Genomic DNA, 18,895 nt, shown 5'->3' on the forward strand with positions numbered 1-18,895 from the left:
TGCAGTTGCTGAAATTTAAGTGGGTAGTATGCTACAAATGAAGAGTATATTCCTTACTATAATATGCATATCCTGTCAATATTTTGTACTTTCTCAAAATTTTTTTTATGACACGAACAAACGCTTTGAGAATCGCTAAAAAATTCTAGCTCCCAATACAGTGCAAATCATAACGTGGCATAATCAATATACAACTCTAACTTCAATTTAGTATAACATTTTAACACGAGTAAGCAGATGGGAAAAGGCAAACAAATTACTATCTGACTTATGGCACTTTACCTATCCAGTCACCAATTAGAAATGTTTCACGCATTTACAAATGTATGCCGTCTTTATAATAGACATATTAATATCTATGCCTGCATACTCTCTTATATTCTCGAAGAATTGTTTGACGCGTTCCAAATATTCATTAAAACACAGCAAGGCTCTTTGTTCTGTGAAACCATTCAATATAAGTTTTGTGCCATTTGCATTTTTCATATCATTTCTTACGAACTTTAAAGACTTATTCACTGGAATTGAAAAGAACATTAGAGGGGAAGAACTGTGAAGGACGGTTTTAGAAAGTAGGTTATCCCTGTGGAAATTGTATCGAAAAAGCCTTTGGAAAACTTCCTGACAAAAGGCGTAGAGCCTTGTTGTAAGTAATAGTTTCGGGAGCCGGTGGGAAAACATGATTAAGTGTGCAAGAAAAGCCTTTTTCATGACTTCCCTGCCTTGAAGAATAATTTGCAAATGGTGTTGCTAATGGACTGTCTGTGGAAATTTCATTGGCTTTCTGCCACCTTGCGTATCAACGACGATTTTTTATAGAAAAAAAACACTATTTATTTAGACTAACAGGTATTAACCATTCGAATAATCGAAAATCAAAATCCAGATAACTGGATTTTGGTGTAGGTTAAATGTGCATTTATTGTAATGCAAGGGAAGAATATTATTTTTTACATTTATGCTAGCAAAATGTACGCTGTTAAAACATTTTACTTTTTAGAGGCAAGAAAAAATTACGCTTTAATTATGAAACATCTCGCGCAAAAGATGTAGAATTCTTCTGAACTTTTCGAAGCCTGGAAAAATGAAGAATTAACGGTGCCTTCAGCGGGATTCTAACTCTGGACATTCCGAATGTTAGCCAGATCTGATTCCGATTATACTACGAAGGCACGGAGTAATAAAGGAGAAATTACCTGATAAAATATCAAAAGAATAGCAAAATAATTTATTGCACTTAATCTGTCTTTTGTAAGATCAAAATTCTTAGTGTGGAGAGAGAATAGGCAAAATGTCCCTGTGATTGTTTATCATGTAAATTGAAACGTAACATTTGTCAAAGTTACGTCTAAACAGGAAGGAACGAAGTAACTGCTACAAGTAATCAGTTTCCTCTAAATGATATGAGAATACGTATAGGTACTTAAAACAGATTAAACTATATTATGCTTATTGACTAAGAGTTATTCAGTTTTGAAAGTAGGCTAATATGTATGTCACGCATAATCATCTATATTAATTTGCTAGCTTCTTTCTCAAAATACGTATTATACTCTTTTATTTTTTTGTATTATTTAGATTTATGTCACCAGTGTTATGTAAAAGTTATAGGACATGGAATCTCGAAATGAGACAGTTCAAAAAAAGGTATTACTATTTTCAGAATAGAAAGGGGAAATTATTAATTATTAATGGATTATTGTTAATTTCAATTATAATTTATATTTACATATTATCTAACATATACATATATAAATACATATATATATAAAGTAAAAAGTATTTCAAAACCTAATTTAATTGTAAGCTGAAAGCAGAAACAAAGAGTGGTAATGATGCATATTAAATTTAAATAAATTACAAATGCGTTTGAAATTGAATATTGAATTTATTTTTAAATATATTATTGAAATTATTTAAATTCCTTTTGCATTATTGTTACACAGCTGGCCATTAAAACTTCAACACCACGAAAGAAAGAAAATACAAAAAAAAAAAAAATTATTGTGCGTATAGAATATGACATTGAGACAAAATGATGAAATTTGTAAGTGGTCTGGAGGTTCACAGGTAGGCGAAATTAGTAGAAACATCTGCCAGCTAAAACGGCCCTTACCTGGTTAGGCATAGAGTCGAACTGGGCTTGGATGACAGAAACTGGCAAACTCATTCCATGCTGCTTCAAGTCTATACAACACTTTATTGACCGTATTAGCTGAAGACGGGTGACAGGCCAGTCTGTCAACCCATGACCAGATGTTTTCAATGAGTGAGAAATCTAGAGACCATGCAACCCAGGGCAGCAATCGAATACCCTGTGTACCCTGTGTCAGAACATGACGTGCAATATGTGATCTTGCATTATCTTGTTGAAAAATGGCGTCTTACAGGCCTCAATGTTAGGGCACAACCACTGGATGGATGTAAGATGTCAGAAATGTACTGATCTGCGTTAAAATTACCGTCGATCTGAACTAGAGATGCCCGTGTCATGTACCCAATGGCTGGACAAACCATCACATCAGGCGCAAGGTTCCTATGTCGACATCGAATGCAAGCAAGTGAAGTGCGGTCTCCTTGGGGCCTCCAGACACACATACCATCAGAATACTGCATACACAACCGGGATTCGTTTGAAATTACGACATTGTGCCAGTCCATCTTTGTCGATCTGGGCACCAGAGTTGCCATCTCTCTCTATGCTGCATTTTCAAAGGAAGTCGAAGTAATAGTCGCCGTGCAGACAATCCACACGTAGAGTGCTGCAAACGTCGACGCACTCTACGAACGGATAATGGGCTACTATAAACATGTCCATTTCTTGAGTAATGGTCTGTGATGTGGTTGTACGATTTTCAAGGGCTGACCTCACAATATGTCTCTCCTCTCTGGCGTCAGTCATGGAAGGGCGTTGAGATCCCGTATGCTGTTTAGTATGATCGTCAGCAATCCATTGATTCAATATTTGCATGACAGTGGTTGCATGTCGGTCAGTGCGACGAGTGATATAATGGGACGATGATTTATACTCTCCACAGGCAAAAGATCCTGTCTCTAACGAATTTCGACACTTGCTGGTGAGCATTTCTTATTATTATTCGAGGCATAACATGATATTCTGAGCAAACTCCGACCGTAGGAAGCGCTGTTCCGAATGCGAAATCCACTAGACAACTTTTCTTTTAATCTTTGCTTCAGGCGTCGTTTCTCCCTCCTTCTCCGTCTAAATGTGCTGAAATACTAATATTTTGCATATTCCAACCTCTTCTTCATTTCGTGTGATGTTGACGTGCGTCAGATCATTCCTTCCTGGTGTTGCAATTGTAATGGGCAGCAGTTACATATTACATATATACAAGATAAAAAATATATAAAAGGTAAATTATAATTTAAATTAGAAATAGTCTTTTAATGCTTAAATTTATTTTTCCTCTCTATTCTAAAAATAATAGTTTCTTTTGCACTGCGTCATTCCGAGACTAATCAGTGTCATATTACTTTTACATAACACTGATGATATAAATGGAACTAAAACTCAAACAGATAATAGTAATTTTACAACAACAGTAATTATCCAATGAAAATGCATTGAGAACCAAAATTAACTTAGCCCGAATTAAGATTTCATCCTGAACACAATGCATTTGCTTTCTACACTTCGGCCTAGCTGGACTGCTGTCTGCTGCTTTGTTCTTACTGCAAAGGTTTCAAAAATGTAAACATTATGAAATAGGCAGAAGTAATGCATCAAATGTTTTGTGGCCACAACATGTTTTTTTTAAATAAGGATCAATGGCTGCCAAGCTGCCTTGGCTGACAAGTTGTTTTTAATTATGAATCTACAATCTATATTCTACACCATCAATATTGTTACTTGTCTGTGCAATCAAATTTTCTACAACAACAATATTACTAAATGCTTTCGAGCGAGCGACTATGTGTTTCAGAGAGCAAGTGTGGCCACGGTTTAGACTTCTACCTGTAGCTGATTTGAGTATTTGATGAATGAGTTTTATAGCTGTTAGTGTATAAAAATAGCATTCATGTTAGCTGAAGCTGCTTTAGTTAGTCGTCGAAAGCTAACTTGTAATATAACTGTATCTCCACTTTTGTCTTTTGTAAGAGTTCTAAGATTTAAATTTTTCCGTAACGTATGACTTCTGATTTTGCTGCTCAGCCGGTATAAGAGATGGACACGGATTCGAATCTCGGAGAAGGCGTAGTTGTAACTATCCGTTCTTCATAGAAGGCAGCAGTAGCCACCTATTAAGTGTTTCCATAATTAAATGGCCGCCACTTCTGATCCCTGTAAAGACACAAAACTAAAGATTATTAAAAAAAGATTTCAGAAGAAAGTTGGACTTAATGAGCATGCGTCCGTACTTGCGTAAGTACGGTAGCTTTTTATAGTAGCGTAAATCAAACGGTATGGTCTTCCTAAGAAAAAACTTACCTTCGTAGAAAACAAAAAAAACTAAATTCTTTTACGTTATATATGGAGGGAGTCATGATAATTACCCTGGCCGAAAACCCAGGATTCGAACTCAGATTGAACCTATAGTTCTCCTGAGTTTTACAAGTTCAGTCTTACAAGTTCTATTAATCGTGCAAGTTCTTATCCACTGGTGGGACTTAACAGCCCGTAAGATATTTAATTTAGTAGCCCTTTTTTAATTCTGTGCAAACTTTATTTAAATGAAGATAGCATAGAATGTTTGGACGAGCTAGTTGAAATCAGAATAAAACACTCTGAATAAGGTGTTAGAAATATATATGATACTTTTATCTTACAACAAAGAATTTTATTTTATTCAATGTAGAACGGTTTAATTGAATGATATTACTCAAGCTAATAATACATTTTTAAACTGCATATTCTAACTGAGTTTATTTCATGTATTTGCAATTAGAAGTTTTTATCTAACTGATTAAATTTGATGAAAAATAATTGATGTAAATAGATTGTAGGTACAGCAATCCTCTATTTTTCTGTAAATTTCGATTCCCAATTGAATTATGTGCGCAATGATGAACGCTTTTGTTTGCACATATTTTACTACTGTTGTTTAAATGCATTGCTTTTTATACCCAGTATCCTAATTATATGGTTACAGTGTTAATGATATAATGCAATTTTACTTATGTTAATTATCCTACGTGCGCATTACGATAATTTTCTTTGTGATAGCCATATTAATTGGTAGATATAGGAAAACTAGAAAATTGCATTATCTGTTTAGAAGCATTTCATTACCTCAAGTGTCATATTTTACTTTCAATCTTTTTAAATTAAAAACAAATCACATTGCTTAATGTGGTAACTCCTCTTGCCCCCTTCCCAAAGACTGCACGTTCCAGGCAGTACAATCCCTGGACAGGATACCAAACTTACAATTAAGGCATAAATGCAATAATAAACATTGCATTACAATAACAAACAACATAAACAATAAATGCAATAGTAACTTAAAACAAATCAAACACTAAACACAAATCAAATTCTTTCAATTACTAAATACAAAAATATACATGTCTTATAAATTATAAATATACATGGTCATATACAATTTACAATTGTATACACAACGTACTTTGGCCACAGTTAACCTATCGTAATGAACGACTTTAGGTTTAGGGTTCGATGACTTACGGATCCAAGTCACGACGACGTCTTGTCTGATTAGGAGTGTATAAGGACCATCCCAATGTGAATGTAGTTTCGGACTCAGTCATTTTCGTCGAATCGGGTTCCAAACCACACCTTGTCTCCTTCGTTGAATTGGTTACAACCGAAAACATTGTGGACGAAAACGTCGCGGAGAAAACAATGCAAGGCGAAAACGTCGTGATACAAAATATCGTAGGAGAAAATATCGCAAAGAGAAAACATCGCAGTTTTGAAACATCGTGATACAAAATATCGTCGTCCAAAATAAAGTGGTTCAAAAATTTCACAGTTTTAAAACATCGTCATCGAAAATATCGTGGTAAAAAATAAAGTATCTACAAATCATCGCATGACGATAACATCGCAGACATGCTTTTTTTCAGGCTTTAATAATTGTAAATGGATATTTCCATAATGATTTGTGAGCGCAAGATGGAAAGAAGGATTGTAGAGTTGCGCGCCTCCAACGTGCACGCAACCAAGAGGTGACTGTTGAAACTGGAATTTAAACAGAGTCTTGCTAAGGGTTTAAGTCCCTTTTTATTCAACTTAAGAAATTACAATTGCGTGCTCTTGACGCTCACAAACTACGCCGACCAGGCGGTAAAATAAAAATAAGAACCTGAAAAGAAATAATAACAAGACTCTAACTACGAGGCTCTCTAAACGTAACTAACCTCACCGCGTTTTACAATACCGCAACTAATTCAGCAAACTTTGAATATCACGTTGAACGATTAACGATTCTCCGAGGCAAGCACACAGACCGAAACGCGGGGTTCTTCAATTTCGGGCTAACTACCTCCGCGCTCGTGAAATAAGAACAGCACATCTCGAACTCGTTTCCTTTCTATTTAACTCAGAAAATTCCGCTGATAATTTGAATCGTTGCGCGTTCTACTAAAATTTACATACTCTGGCATTGGCAGTTCCAGGGGAAAGTAAGGCTTGACAGGAAAGATAGTTTAAACTTAAAATAAATGTTAGTTAAAATAAATATAAACTCTACATTTCCCGCTGCCAAAATTTGGAAAACTTGGAAGCAGGTCCTACAAACGACCTGTTGTAAAGTTTCTGTAATTCTGAACTCTTAAGAGCCTCGTTTACACAAAAAACGTATGTAACAAAATGTATACTAAATTTCTGTAGATACTTATATAAATCTCTCTTCTTACAGCAACTTTTCCTGGACTTCAGCAATCAATCTTGTTCTTTTCCTTCCAGCATCTGGAAGGAATAATTATCAGTATCTTTCTAAATACATTATAATTTACACTTTCTTTACACTGAATAAATTTTTGTTTTTAAACGATTCGTTTTCCTTAGTTACTGCTTACTTCACATTCATTCAATTATTCAAACATTAATTTGACTTTACCCTGGCTCTCCACCATGTGTGGTGTCAAACGGAAATATTCGTGTTTTAGTCTTACAACACTTCCCCTAGCCACCATGATTTGTTAGAATTCAACGACCAAATAGACACACCTTGCTTGACATTCTACAACTCGATGAGCTACTTTAACATTCTTAAAAATTCAAGTGTAGGTGGAGAACCGTACAAAACACATTCATTCTAACTTCCCCCTCATTCATCTTTAGACATGCAGGCTTTCGCTCTAAAGCATGATTTTATCTACAGTTTAATACTTAAATTTTGAATTCATTGCTTTTGAGCATTTTACTTTTAGCATCTAAAATTTTATGCTTCTAGACTAAATTCTACTTTTACGTAACTTTCAAGTATTTACGTATATTTACAAAATTTTAATACATATGATTTTTACAATTTACCATAAAATGAATAAGAGAAAATAAATTTTTACTTTACTCATTCTTCGCCAAGCTGGCGGCACTGAAACTAAAATTCTTATTAATACAAAAATACGAAGTTAATTTTATCTTCAGCCAAATTTTGGCTTTAACATAACAGAATCAGTCTTTCGACCAACAGAAAATGCTTGTTCTTAGATTTGTACTTAAAGAAAATAATACTTTTGCCTTAGCTAAATAAAGTAAAACAAAATTAAGTCTCAAAAATTAAGACCAATTGACTTTCGTCAAAATATAGAACTTCGTACTTATGCATAACATTTCGGAACAAAATAAAAAAAAAAATATAGAAGATTTTAACTTATCTTTGAGTTTTCGATGATTGAAACTCCGTCATTCTTTTGTGGCAAAATTGTTCCCATGTTATAGGTTTCATGGACGTCAATCTTCTCCTTACTGACCTCCGAGTGTCGTCCACATTAGTTTTTCTTTTCGTCCTCTGCATGCTGGCCTCTTCACGTAGCAATCGTCGGGTTGTTGTCTTTTTCGTTTTTCCATTGGACGGCTGGTCTTGACGTTCTCCGGTCTGGAGTCCTTGAATTTCTTCTGTTGTTCCTGGTATTTTCGTTCCTCCTACTGTCTTTTCAGTTTCCGGAACGGCGGCCTTGTTTGCACCTGACTCTCTGGCCCTGGGAGCGTTCTTTTTGATGTATAATTTCTACTGCGATACTTTGTAGGTCGTGTTTTCCTCTTTACAAAGGTTTCTTCACGCTGTGGCTTTGCATTCTTTTTTTCTTAAATGCTGGAGTCTGAAAATTTTCGTTTTTTCTTTTCGGTACCGTCGCCTGGGTTATAGAAGTGCTAGGTCTCTCTTCCGTTCTCTGCTTCTTGGGTGGTGGAACGGTTGTCGTTATTTCTGGACCTTCTACTTCTTTTAAGCTTGAGTCCTGCAAGAAACCTTTAAGGATTTCAAAATCATTTTGATTATAGTATTTTTTCACTTGGTCGGGACTTGCTTTACAGATTTCCCCTCTCTCGTTCTTAAGGTACAATACGAATCCTTTGATTTCCTGAATTACATAGGGGCCTTCAAATTTTCGAGCTAACTTTGGAGTAAAATTGTCTGGGGCACTTGATAAAGAAAATTTCCGCTTCAATACTTTATCCCCAACTTTAAAATCTGCTTCACGGCGTTTTCTATCGAAATACACTTTTTGCTTATTTCTTGCCGTATCCGAGCTTTTAAGCGCCTGATCAATAACTTTTTGCACATCTTTCTGCTTAAACTCTTGCTCTCTTTGTTGCACAAAGAATAATTTATCTAAAGACGTAATTAACTTTCGGCCTAAAAATAATTCTGCTAGAGTTTTTCCCGTAGAATCATGATGTGCCGTTCTTAAAGCATAAGCTAATTCATTTATGTAGCCATCCCAGCGCTTGTGATGTGTGCTAACGTAACTGCGAATTATTTTTACAATGTTTTTATTCACTCTTTCTTCTATGTTTGCCTGTGGTCTATACGGAACCATTTTGATATGGCGTATGCCAAGTCCAGTGCATATGTTTTCAAATATTTGACTAATGAATTGTTTTCCGTTATCGCTAATGACATTTATCGGTGCACCGTATTTTAAAATGTATCTGTGTAAGAATGCATCTGCGACGGTTTTGGCTGACGCGCGTTTAAATGGAACAATTTCTGTCCATTTTGAAAAATGATCTAATACTACTAAAAGAAAACGATTTTTATTTAACTCACTCTGGGAGAAGGGACCAAGAAGATCTATGCCTAAAATTTCATTCGGAAATGTAGCGCGAATGCTATTTAAGTACCCGGCCGGGCTGTAATTAATATCATTTATTAACTGACATTGAATGCATATGCAGGACCTGGCATACGCAGTTACTATTTTGTATAATTGCGGGAAATATACCGCCTCGCGTACCCTTTTTAAAGTCTTTCTGACCTCTAAATGACCCGCTGTTTTCGCGTCGTGTAATTCCTTCAAAATGCTTAATCGAAGCGAGGCTGGGATGACTGGTTTGTACTCGACATTTTCGTTTGTTGTTTTCGTATAAAATAATAAATTATCTATTATTTCATAGTTTTCTGCTCTATTTTTTATCGCATCGATATCTGTGTGCTCAAAGCTTTCGGGGTCTTTCAAATATGCATAGATATTTCCAAATTCAGGATCAGCTTTCAGTTCAGTGATAATCGTATCTCTAGAATCTAAAATTTTTGAAGTCAACACAGCGCATTTAAGTTCATTTCCTTCATCGTCCAGTTTTATACGAGAAAGTGCGTCAGCTACCTTGTTTTCCTTACCCGGTTTATATTTTAATATTAGATTATATTCTTGGAGTTTTAAAGCCCATCTTATTAACCTGGACGTTAGGTTTTCCCCGAGTAAAGTCTACCAGCACCGCATGATCCGAAAAGATTGTTACTGTCGCTTTGCCGAAATAAACTGGAAATATGTGTACAGCCATTAATACGGCTAATGTTTCTCTCTATGTAGCTGTATAATTCCTTTGTGTCTGATTCAACGTTTTACTAAAAAATGCCAGAGGATGGCTATTTTGCATAAGAACCGCACCCACCGCATAGTCCGACGCATCTGCTGCAATTTCCAGGTTTTCGTCCCCCTCCGGGAATTTCAAAAGAGGGGCACAGCGCTTCTTTTAATCTTTCAAATTCTGTATTTGCTTCCGCTGTCCACGTAAATTTACTTTTCTTTCTTTTAATTACTAAGAGTGGTTCAACAATATTAGCGAAATCTTTTATGAAAGACCGATAGTAAGAACATAACCCAAGGAAAGAAGAAAGTTTCTTGGCGGTGTTTGGTGGTGGGAAATTCTTGATTGCTTTTATTTTTGAATCTTGCGTTTCTATGCCCTTTTGCGAAATTTTATAACCGAGATATTTAAGTTCTTTAGTTGCGAACTTGCATTTTGAGGCGATAATTGTAAGTCCGGCCTCTTTTAATAATTTAAAAACTTCTTCTAGATCTTTAATGTGTTGTTCCAACGTACTACTCGTTATAATTATATCATCTAGATAGATTAAAGTTGATTTTCCTAGGACAGGCTTTAGAACAATGTCCATAGCTCTCTGGAATGTTGATGGGGCCCCACACAACCCAAAGGGCATGCGTAAAAATGCATAAGTGCCCGATTTTGTTATAAACGCGGTTTTATGTATGTCTTCGGGTCTCATATCTATTTGATAGTAGCCAGACGTTAAGTCCAAAGTAGTCATGTATCTTGTAGATTTGATCTTTCTAATAATGTCCTCTATAACCGGCAAAGGGTAAACTGGGAATTTAGTAATACTATTTAGTTTTCTGTAATTGATACCAAACCTCCAAGCCCTTTTATCCGAAGAAGGAAACTCGTTCCTTTTCCTACATAGTACGACTGGACTCGCGTACTCACTATTTATGGGCGTTTTTATTTTATTCTTTAACATCTCCTGAATATGTTCTTCGATGATTACGTCTTTTTGTTTATCATAACGATGTGGTTTAATCCTACAAGTTTTTTCGGCAGTTACCTGTATCTGATGCGTAACTATTTGACAGCTACCAGGCTTTTCTGAAAACAAGTTAGAAAAATTACTCACCACATGCTGGATGGCTTGACTTTCATGGTCATTCAGATGGCTAAGGTCAACTTGCGGTTGTTCCACAGGTTCCACCACCCTCTGGTCCATCTCCAGCACAACAGAACTGTCTTGAAAATTCAGTTTGGCCCTCGCGGCCCTTAAAAACTCCATACCTAAAATAAGAGGATTTTGCAGATTCTTCACTACAAAAATTAATACTTTGAGGCTTTCCTCTTTTACCTGTATGTTTAATGATAATTTCCCGATGCAGTGACAGGTTTTTCCTTGCGCCGCTATAATTTCGGTATTTTGGGTTTTAAATAATCGTAAACTATAAAAATTCTTTTTGAAGAATATTTCGCCCATAAAATTAACTTCTGCTCCTGTATCGATGAGGGCTTCTACTGGTACATCGCCAACCAGGACTTGTATAATTGGTAGATGTGAGTTTTTTACGATGACCGTATTTAAATGTCTTTTTGAGGGTTTTTTTAAAACTTCCGGGGTCTGGACCCTCGCTTTCACAGGCCCCTCTACTCCTTTAAAGCTTTCCTTTCAACTCCTGCCTTCTGGGTACGCAGACGTTTGTTTTCGAATTTCATTTTTGGGCCTTGACCTTCGAGGTTCGATGAGTTAGCTTGATAGCTCTTTTCCCCATAAGAGTGGTTTGCCTTTCTGGTCTGCTCATTTGAAGATTGCCTTCGGGTACTTTGAGAATACGTTGCCCCTCTAGCTTTTTCCGCTATTCTGCGATTTTGAAACTTCACCGCCAATTCGAAGAGCTCCTGCAATGTGCTTGGGTTTCTAATTTCGAAGTAGTCTTGAACAGCAGGTAATACTCTTGGTAAGATTATTTCAATAATCTCCGCGTCGGGGTTCTTCCCATACAGCATATACGTCAGCTTAATTTTTCGCAGAATAAAGTCCGTCAACTCTTCTATATCCCGTTGATAGAAACTATATAGTTCGGCTTCCAGCCTTGCTCGATCTTTCACTATGGGGAAGGCATTTACTAACGATTTTTTGAAATTTTCAAATGTATATGTCTGGCTTCCAAATTCCCCTAATAAAAATTTGCCTATATTCTTCCACCATAGCGCGGCCTGTCCTCTTAGTGCAGATGTGGCGATGGCAACGTTTTGTCTTTCAGGCACAAGGTAGAGCTGAAAGTGATTTTCTAGGCCTTCTAGAAATATCGCCACCGAATTTTTTCCGTCGAAATTGACGTTTGGCTGGATTGACGCTCTCAAAGTCTGGACCAGGTATCCAAATCCTTCCAATTGGCTTGCCATTTCTTGGTGTTGTCCCTCGGCTTCCATTCGATTTTCGGCCATTTCAGTTCAATAAGTGTTCGGGCGCCAATGTAGAGTTGCGCGCCTCCAACCTGCACGCAACCAAGAGGTGACTGTTGAAACTGGAATTTAAACAGAGTCTTGCTAAGGGTTTAAGTCCCTTTTTATTCAACTTAAGAAATTACAATTGCGTGCTCTTGACGCTCACAAACTACGCCGACCAGGCGGTAAAATAAAAATAAGAACCTGAAAAGAAATAATAACAAGACTCTAACTACGAGGCTCTCTAAACGTAACTAACCTCACTGCGTTTTACAATACCGCTGCTAATTCAGCAAACTTTGGATATCACGTTGAACGATTAACAATTCTCCGAGGCAAGCACACAGGCCGAAACGCGGGGTTCTTCAATTTCAGGCTAACTACCTCCGCGCTCGTGAAGTAAGAACAGCACATCTCGAACTCGTTTCCTTTCTATTTAACTCAGAAACTTCCGCTGATAATTTGAATCCTTGCGCGTTCTACTAAAATTTACATACTCTGGCATTGGCAGTTCCAGGGGAAAGTAAGCCTTGACAGGAAAAATAGTTTAAACTTAAAATAAATGTTAGTTAAAATAAATATAAACCCTACAGGATAATCTTTACTTTCATATTTTTTATTAAATAATAAATTTTCCTGAAAAAATAAGAAGAAAATTTAAGCATAGAAAATTAAGGCAACTTATAGCACTTAATAGAATTTTAACCTGACATAATTAACTAACAAAGATCATTAATAAAACATTTTTATAAAGTTTTTACTGGTAATGTTTCATTAAAAGTATAATCTAAAAATGTTTAGAAAAAGGAAGCTACGTAACTGCATGACCTTATCTATAAAAAATTGCTAATTATGAGATTATTTTCTTCACATTTGTGAATCTAATACTCTTATAATGAAAATTATTTCTTGTTCTGCTTCAGTTTATTCTTACGTATTAAGTTTCCTTCTTACGTTTTCAGCAAAAATTTATTTGTTGATAAAAATATGATAGTAAAAATTATCTTTCTTTCCCTCTCGCGTTCACAAATCATTATGGGAATATCCATTTACAATTATCAAAGCCTGAAAAAAGCATGTCTGCGATGTTATCGTACTGCGACGATTTGTCGATACTTTATATTTTACCGCCATATTTTCGATGACGATGTTTTAAACTGCGAAGTTTTTGAACCGCTTTATTTTCGACGACGATATTTTGTACCACAATGTTTTCTCTTTGCCATGTTTTCTCCCACGATGTTTTGTAGCACTACGTTTTCGCCTTGCGTTGTTTTCTCCGCGACGTTTTCACTCGCGATGATTTTGCCTCGATGTTATCAGCGGACACCGTTGAATTGATTTCCAGTAGCTCTCGTGTCGTATCGGGTCTTCACTTTTTCCGTCATCAACTTGATTCGCTCTTGCATCACTTCAAACAGGGCCTGGAGATTTTGGACGTATTTTTCAGGCGATGAAGGTGCATCCCGAGGGCGACCAAACAAGATATCACATTTGTATTTCCTTAAAAAGTCCAATTCGAGTATGAAATTGAAAAACGTTTATCATAACAGCTATGCCGATTTCATCACCAGACGCAGTCTGGAGGGTAAGACAGGATTGCTCCAAATGAGTTTATCTTTAAACTGTTGAGCTAAATCCTTACAAATGATGGTAACATTTGCTCCTGTGTGAATGAGCATATTGCAAGGAACTCCATCTATATGTCCATTGATTGGATAGTCCATTAGTGTTTCCACCCACTACAGAAATCTTGAGTGCTTTAAAATGGGGTTTCGGTACTACTTTGGTAGACGGTTGCACGGATTTTTGGCGATTTACGTTGGCCCAATTATTGGCGCGACTTTTACAATCGTCAGCCATCTTGAAAAACGCTGTTTTTACGCATAGTAAAGTAATCGAAACTTAAAAAAAAAAATAAATATCGTTAAAAGTAATGGATTAATTTTGGTACTTTTCCGTTTCGCCGGCGCAAATCTCGCCAAGCAGACTTTATTGGGGACAACATACAGTATACACATAAAAAATGTTAAAAAAATGTTAGTTCTAAGAATTCTTTTTTTGAAGACATAAACATTTTAATATCGCTTAAAATTTTATAAAAAGCCAATAAATAAAGACAATAAATTTATAAAAAGACATTAATTTAAGAATTGACTGTGTTTTCATGGTTCAACATCCTGATTCGCCGGTTCATATTACGTGACCCCAAGCGATATCATGTCACGTAAACTACTGTACAAAAATCTAATGCTCTCAGTAATTATGTACATTCTACATTAATTTCAAGTTAAATCTTAATTTGGAAAACAAGTTTAAATGCAAGAAATATTTCAATTCGTACGAATAGCTTACTCAGAAATTATGTAAAACTGCAGTGCTTTACTTAGCTAATGCATTCTCATTAGAATTAATGAATTTAACCCTTGACTTTACCTTTTCTATATTTTCGGCTTCGGGTAAGCGCTATGATTGCATCTTAATTGATTTAATTACCGAAAATGGCCTTAGACATAAAACTGAACTATCTGATAAAAATTCTATAAAATTATGTGCCAGTATTGAAAGAAACAATCAATCTGATAGGAAGAAGCTGCGACTTGTTTTGAAAATGAGGTGTAAAAGGTTACCAGCGAGAATATTCCGTTTGGCATCGGTTGTACCATTATTGGCGATTTTATCGCTTGCGCCGGCAAAACGGAAAAGTACCTTAATTTTTTATTGAAAATGTTTTTTTTAAGACGGCAGGCAAGTGTAAATAAATACATTTACTATGAGTATAAAATACTAAAGTAAGGCTATTATTACTTTCATATAGCAAAAAAAGAGAATAAAAACATCGCTATAAAAACATTGTGCCAACGTTTAATTAGATTAAAATATTACTGAAATTGAATATCGAATTAAAAACCATCCTACCAACATTTAAAAGAAATAGAATATTATTAAATTCAAATACTTTAAAATACGTTATATAAAATATAATTAACATTAAAACATATGTGACAATAATTATCTCAGCAATTTTTGAAAATAGTGTATTAATTTTTTAACAAAAATTGAAGTATACAATTATAAAATAAAAGAAAAATATTTACTTACATCTTTTTGAGTATTGATAAGTACCACAAAAAAAATCGAAATCATAATTTAATCGGCTCTTTTAACCATCTTCATTTGTTATCCACATATCTCGCACTTCGCTGAAGAAGCAATTAACGAAATTTCCTCCAAAAATTTAAAATAAATTTACTCTGACGCTATTAACAATTTTAAAATAAATCTTTGATTAGGAAAGACAGGTTGGGCAAAATAAGGTCTCAAAGGGCAACTTTTTTATTCCAATACCAATAATTCTTGGTAATTACGAATAACAACATTGTTCTTCGAAACGGAGATATCCATTCCATTTGAAATCTGAGGAATTCGAAGAGATGAATAATAAAATTTTAAAATGGCGCGGTAATGCACAAAATATTCAGTAACCAATCAAGGAACTGATTACGTCACGCATAGAATTAAAATTATTTAAATAATCATTCATAATCAAATCATTTTTAAAACGAATGCAAAATTAAATTCTATTTTAATATTTAACAGCCATAAATAATGTTTAAAACATTAGAGTAAATTTATAGATATCAATAAAACCAATTACTTTTTTTTAAGTAAGGTGACGTCAATTGATTACATCATCCACAACATAAAATTATATAAAATATTATAAACAACAAAATTTTTATTTCAAATAAAAATGTAAAATTAAACTGATTTTTAATATTTAGAAGCCATAAATAATATTTGAAACACGGAAGTTATGCATAATAAAACGCATTATTTTTTTAATAAAATGACAACAAAGTATCGGTTACCATAAATAACTTCTCCAGCAATGGGTTTACCATAAGTTGTATTACTCGCCAAAAGAAAAATTGCCAAAAAATCGCCAAAATCCGTGCAACCGTCTACCAAAGTAGCACCGGGGTTTCCTCTATCGTTGAAACTCCGCTCCGCGATATGGTCATTAATTTGTTTCCTGCGTCGTTCCTGGAAAATGGTCTTATTTTGCATACCCTGGGAAATAGTCTTATTTTGCATACCCTGGTGTGTTCTGCAGCTACTTCGTACGTGTCTTTTATCTTTGAAGTTCCAGCGCTTTGGCTTCCTGTGACTCCTTTTCCGTCCCATGGTATTTAATTGTTTGTTTAAATCGCCTGTCTTATGTTCCTTGCTCTGAGGTTTTCTGCAGTTGCTACGTATGTTATCTTCAACACTGCAGTTCCAGCACTTTAGAACTGATTTCGTTTCACTTCTGTTCTGTCTCAAGGCATTGAGTTTTCTGGTAAAATCAATCATTTTCCGTGCCGTGGGGTGTTCTGCAATGCCGTCGTATGTAGCCTACAGTACCACATTTCCAACACTTCACAGCCACATTTTATGTCCTTACATCCGTCATCCTTAGAGCTTACTGTATTTGGGAATCCCGAATGTCATCGATGAAGTACTGCAGGGACAGGATTTCCCTCATTTCTGTCGTGCACTCCGAAAGGGCGAGGTGGAACAGCCTTTGAACATCCATTGCGAGCTACTGGAGTGTTTCCGTTGGTTTGTGTTGACGGTATTTTAATTGAAGGCTGCTGCAGTCTTTTAAACATTTCTCCCCAAAGCACAGCTATATAGAGCTTCAAAGTCTAAGCTCTAAGCTCTGGTTTTCGGGAAGAGTCTACAGGATATCCGCTGCGTCTGCTCTCAGAGAAAAAAGATGTCAGGCCTTAGCTTGGGAATCCCATCCATTCGCTTCAGCCAATATTGAGAACTACGTCTTCATATGTCGATAGCTTCAGAGAGAGAGGAGCAGGCATGGGTAGAAATTTTAAACCATCCGAATCGCTCCCTGCCGTCGCTAAGAATTTCTATAAATTAACAACTTCTTTGGCAACTGCAGAAACTCTGCCATCAATTTGTTTTTCGGTGTGTTCTTGGACGACAGTTACTCTTTATTCAATTTGTTGCTCGATTCGAAGTTGGACGGCCGAGAACCTTCCTTCGATTTGTTGCTCCACAGCAACAACTCTCTCTTCTGTTTGTTCTTTCACTGAAGAAACTTTTCCTTAAATTTATCCAACTTTATTTTCAACAGCATCTGTTGTGCCTTGCATGCATTCAAATGTGTTTTCTATTATGCAGCTAAATTCTATTTAACAGCTTTCATCTCCTCTTTAACTGATTCTTCACCAGCTTCCATCGTTTCCTGCCGCGCTTCCATTCCTTCTTTAAAAGAAGTAAAGAAGTAAAATCAATTGCCTTAATTGTACTTATATCGATCTTTTTATTGGCATTCAAAATCTCACCACTGCCACTAAAATTGTGTGCATGCATACGGTTTCGTTATGAATTGAATGCAGAAGTCCGATGAAAAGTGAATAAAATTTATTATTATCACAACAAATAAAGCAAAATGCTGAAGGTACCTCAGATAGTTTTACAGTATTCCAAAAATCTCACAGTAGTTATCTTTTAAACTAGTAAAAACGTTCACAGAACTTAATTCAAGACAGAGAAACGTAGGGAAAGCTAATCCGATTTCATCGCGAATTCTTTACTGTAAACAACAGCAGTTTTCTAAACAAATTCATAAAACAAATGAATTGAGATGTTTTCATGCCGCTAATATAAGCTTTTTAAATGCACAAGAATTTTCTGGTATTTTCTCGAAAAGCGAAAGCGTACAATCACGAGATATCTATTTATTAAATGCACGTGCTCCTCTATTTTTAACTTTTTTCCGGCGTAGCTTTCTACTCAAATAAATCGTGTGCAGTATTGCACGGGAAATTGAAAAATTTAATAACAATTCTATTTAAAAATAGCTAACTAAATAAATCAATACAAAAACCGTAACACTAGATTCAAAATTGGTTACTATTTTAATTATTAAAATTTAAGTTATAATATATAAATTCTAAAATTTAGTGCGAAATTGGGATCTGTTTAATATAGATCAATTTCCTAATGTCTTATATTTATCAGTTTCTTTAGATCAATTTCTTTATTATTTCACTTAGCTTCAACCGTAAATTAGGATACACTTTTTATTTTCTTTTTCAAATATAACATGGAAGAAAATCTTTGTTTGCATAAATATGTTGTGTAAAATGGCAATAAAAATGTAATAGCTTTATTTGAGATGCCTGGAAATTCTCATTTTTCGGTTCAGCCGGTGTCCTATTTTTGAAATCTTTAGTCCGAGTTCGATCACAGGAAATTTATATCAATTTTTCTTTTCCTTCACGAGATTTTCGAGCTTAATAGTTAAAAATACCTTGATTCTGCGTGCTACCTATTTTTCTCTTGAGTACCACCAGTGGTACGCGTACCACTGGTTGAGAATCGCCGCTACAGACTGTTACTTTATTTAAGTCGAGGTTATTTTCCGCCACCCCAATTGACTATGATTTTTAATAATGGATACAACAGGGAAAAAGTGCTCGCCTTTTTTTTTCCTCCGCTTTA

The sequence above is a fragment of the Stegodyphus dumicola genome, chromosome 1, assembly GCF_044657685.1.
Source record: "Stegodyphus dumicola isolate Sdum_Otavi_A_Nest chromosome 1, ASM4465768v1".
NCBI classification, from domain to species: Eukaryota; Metazoa; Arthropoda; class Arachnida; order Araneae; family Eresidae; genus Stegodyphus; species Stegodyphus dumicola.